Source organism: Phascolarctos cinereus, unplaced genomic scaffold (assembly GCF_003287225.1).
Source record: "Phascolarctos cinereus isolate Bilbo 61053 unplaced genomic scaffold, phaCin_HiC Scaffold_4;HRSCAF=312, whole genome shotgun sequence".
Taxonomy (NCBI): Eukaryota; Metazoa; Chordata; class Mammalia; order Diprotodontia; family Phascolarctidae; genus Phascolarctos; species Phascolarctos cinereus.
Window position 1 is genome coordinate 406,900,781 of NW_027555847.1, and position 4,713 is coordinate 406,905,493.

Here is a 4,713-nt window from a genome sequence, read left to right on the forward strand (position 1 = left end):
GATATTTTTCCAATTGTTTAGGTCTGAATGTATGAAAAGTGTTTTGAAATTTTGTTCATTTAGTCCCTGACTTTGTCTTGGCAGGTAGATCCCCAAGTATTTTTTAATTTTCTACAGTTATTTTAATTGAAAATTATCTTTCTATCTCTTGCCCCTGGGCTTTGATGGTCAAGTATAGAACTGCTGATGATTTATATGGGTTTATTTTATATCCTTCAACTTTGCAACAATTTTTAATTCTTTCAAATACTTTTTTAGTTGATTTTCTAGGGTTCTCTAAGTAAATCACCATATCATTTGAAAAAAGTGATCATTTTCTTTCCTCATTGCCTTTTCTAATTGTTTCAATTTTTTTTCTTCTCTTATTGCTATAGCTACTATTTCTAGTACTATATTGAATAATAGTGGTGCAGAAGCATTCCAGCTTATCTCCATTACAGATAATGCTTGCTGATGGTTTTAAATAGAGACTTTATCATTTCAAGGAAGATTGTTTTATTCCTATGTTCTCTTGTATTTTAAATAGGAATGGGTGTTGTATTTTGTCAAAAGTTTTTTCCACATCTATTGAGATAATCATATGATTTCTGTTGATTTTAATATGCATATGGTCAATTATGTTGATCATTTTCATAATATTAAACCAACCCTGTATTTCACATGGTCGTAGTGTATAATTCTTGTGATGTATTGCTACAATCACCTTGCTAACATTTTGTTTAATTTTTTTTTTTGTGTCAATATTCATTAGGGAAATTAGTCTATAGTTTTCTTTCTCTGTTGTATCACTTCCTGGTTTTGGTATCAGCACCATATTTGCATCACAAAAGGAGTTTGGTAGGACTCTGCCTATTTTTCCAAATAGTTTATATGGTATTGGAATTCATTGTTCTTTAAATGTTTTATAGAATTCACTTGTGAACCCATCTGGCCCTGGGAAATTTTATTAGGCAGCTAATCAATGTCTTGTTCAATTTCTTTTCCTAAGATGGGTTTATTTAGGGATTCTATTTCCTGATCTGTTAATCTAGGTAATTTACATTCTTCCAAATATTCATAGATTTCTCTCAGATTCTCAGATTTATTTGCACAAAAATTTATCAAAATGTTTCTTAATGATTGCTTTAATTTCATCTTCATTGGTGGTGATTTCAACCTTTTCATTTTTGATACTGGATATTTGGCTTTTTCCTTTCTTTTTTTTTTAATCAAATGAATGAAAGGCTTATCTATTTTATTTTTTTCAGAAAACCAGCTCCTAGCTTTATTTATTACTACAATTTTTTTTTCACTTTCAATTTTATTAATCTTAATTTTAACTTTTCATGATTTCCAATTTGGGGTTAAATTAGGGATTTTTAATTTGTTCTTTTTCTAATTTTCTTTTAGTTGCATGCCCAATTCATTGATTTGCTCTTTCTCTATCTTATTGATGTAAGAATTTAGAGAAATAAAATTGCTTTAGTTGCAATCCATAAATTTTGGGATGATGTCTCATTGTTGTCATTCTTTTTTTGTTGTTTAAAATAATCTGATTTTATTAATTTTAAAGTACAGAAATTTTAATTAGACTGTTAAGAACTCACAAATCATTATAATCTATTTTCATAAAGTCCTAAAAATAAAAGTTAGATGAATTATAATTAAAGTGCATACTCTAAATATAGACTGTGGGATTCTTATATTTTTGATAATGGAGCAGATATGATGCTAATTAAATGTAGCAAGTTTCTTTTTCAATATTCTTCCTCAGTAAAGGTTTCAGGTTTTTTTTTGGGGGGCAATTGGGGTTAACTGACTTACCCAGGGTAGCACAACTAGTAAGTGTCAAGTGCTTGGTCTGAGGCCAGATTTGACCTCAGGTCCTCTTGACTTCAAGGCAGGTGCTCTATCCACTGCACCTAGCTGCCCCTTAGGTTATTCTTTATTCACCAGCATGAAACTAGAGATTAGTTCACCATTTCTTTTTAAGAGTCATTGTGCTTGATAGTTTTTTTTCATCTTTTTCTAATTTGTGCAAGTGAAGGAAGAGGTTAATACTATCTGCTTTATATAAATTCTCATGAGTATTCTTATAAATAATCTTTAAAAGGTCCATTTCAGTAAACAACTTTCCAATATTATCATGAAAAAAAAATTAAAGATTTGACATTCATTTCCCATGCATTTCTGTAAGAAATGTATTCTCAAATTTTAGCTTCAGCATCATTGATGACTGGGCCATGTCCTGGGCATATCAGATCAGCTTTAACATTTAATAGCTTTTCTAAGGAATTAATGAAATCATAAAGATCTTCAAATATTGTTATTCCTTCTAGAATGCAGTCTTCAGAAAAGAGAGCATTTTCCTCTTCTAAAAGTAGAGCCATATGGTCATCAGTGTGTCCAGGTGTGTATAGAATTATGAGAGTGGCTCCTTCTGTACTAATCACATATAAACATATTTTTACTCTTCACTTCCTATAACTTCTTCTATGAAGGGACTATGTGGAAGCTTTATAATGCAATATGCAGTGCCTGTGTTGGTGCTATTACATATGTCTAATATGTCTCCAGTATGATCCCAGTGCCAGTGAGTCACTAGAATTTCTTTGATCGATGTGTTAAATTCAGTCAGTGCTTGTTTTAAACATTTTACATAATTTAGAATTGACAGTTAACCAGTATCAATAAGAATTCTCCACCCAGGAGATGCATGGCAGACGATCATCATCTTGTCACCCAACTCAGCTGAGACCAGCAGAAGAAGCCTTGGAGTGGGGCATCACTGCACAGTAGGGGTGAGAAGGCTTGGCCCAAAGGTGGTAAGTAGGTCAAGCTCCTGTTGTCATTCTTTTTATTGAAATTGATTGTTTCTATGATTTATTCTTTGGCCCACTTATTCTTTAGAATTAAAATTATTTAGATTCTAATTAATTTTAAATATATGTTTTCCACTCCCTTTTCTTGAATATAATTTTTATTTCATTATTATCCAAAAATACATTTAGTATTTCTGCCTTTTTACATTTAATTTTGAGAGTTTATGCACTAACACATGGTCAATTTTTGTTTTGGTGCCATGTGCTGTTGAGAAAAAGGTGTATTCCTTTCTGTTCTCATTCAGTTTTCTCCAAAGGTTTGTCAAATCTAACTTTTCTAATATTCTATTCAATTCTTTAGTTTCTTTCTTGTTTTTTTTTTTTTGGTTGGATTTATTGATTTCTGAGAGGGGACATTTGAGGCTCCGCATTAGTATTGTTTTGCTGTCTATTTCTTCTTGTAACTCACTCAGCTTCTTTAAGAATTTGAATGCTATGTCACCTGGTACATATACATTTACAATAGATGGTACGTTTTAGGAAGATGTCATTTCCCTCCTTATCTCTTTTAATTAGGTCTTTTTTTGCTTTTACTTTGTCTGAAATCAGGACTGCTACCCCTGTTTTTTTTCTTCACTTCAACTGAAACATAATAGATTCTCCTCCAACCCCATACCTTTACTCTGTGTGTTTCTCCCTGTTTCAAGTGTATTTTCTGTAAACAATATACTATATGATTCTGGTTTTCCATCCACTTTTCTATCTGCTCCTATTTTATGGGAGAGTTCATCCATTCACATTCACAGTTATGATTACTAACTGTGTATTTCCCTACATCCAATTTTTCCTCCTATTTGTCCTCTCTCTTTTTTCACCCTTTCCCTTCTCACCAGTGTTTTGTTTCTGTCTACTGACTCCCTTCTTCTGACCTTTCTAGTGTCAGTTCCCCCACTTTACTTAATCTCCTCCCCTCCTATTTCCTTGGTGGGTAAGATAGATTTTTATATTCAACTGATTATGTGTATTTTCCCTCTTTGAGTCAATACTTACAACAGTAAGGTTCAAGTAATGCTCATCAGCCACCCTCCCATCTTTCCCTCCAATGTAATAGGTTTCTTTGCACCTCTTCATGTGAAATAATTTACTCCATTCTACCTCTCCCTTCCATCTGTACTCAGTCTCATCCTTTATTTTTGTCATTCCCTCAAATCCACCTTAAACCCATATCCTCCGTCTATGTATATTACTTCTAGGTGTACAATTAGTAGTACATTTTTAAGAATTACAAGTATCACCTACATGTACAAAAATATTTATAGCAGCTCTTTTTGTGGGGGCAAAGAATTGGAAATTGAGAGGATGCTCATCAATTGGGGAATGGCTTAACAAGTTGTGGTACATGAATGTAATGGAATACTATTGTTGTATAAGAAAAAAAAAAACTAGAAAGACTTGTATGGTCTGATGATGAGTGAAGTGAGCAGAACCAGAAGTATGTTGTACACAATAACAACCACATTGTGCAATGACTAATATTGATAAACTTAACCCTTCTCAGCAACACAAGGATCTAAAATATCTCCAAAGACCTCAAGATGGAAAATGCTATCCACACCCAAAGAAAGAACCTATGGAGTTTGAATACAGATTGAAGTATATTATTTGCTATTTTTTCTTCTGTTTTGGTTTCTTTCCTCTTTCTGGTGATTCCTCCTATTGGTTCTAATTCTTACTTACAACATCACTAATGTGAAAATATATTTAATAGGAATGTATATGTATAGCCTATATCAGATTGCATGCTGTCTTGGGGAGGGAGGGAGAGAGGGGGAGAAAAATTTAAAACTCAAAAGCTTATGAAATGATTGTTGATAATTCAAAATAAATTAATAAAAAATGAATGCAGAAAGAA

The 4,713-nt window shown here is 32.3% G+C and overlaps 1 pseudogene; it reads right to left on the reverse strand.

Moving 5' to 3' along the window:
• Positions 1-1,954: 1,954 nt before the first annotated feature.
• Positions 1,955-2,713, reverse strand: LOC110220428 (endoribonuclease LACTB2 pseudogene; annotated as a pseudogene).
• Between the last annotated feature and the right edge of the window lie 2,000 nt (positions 2,714-4,713).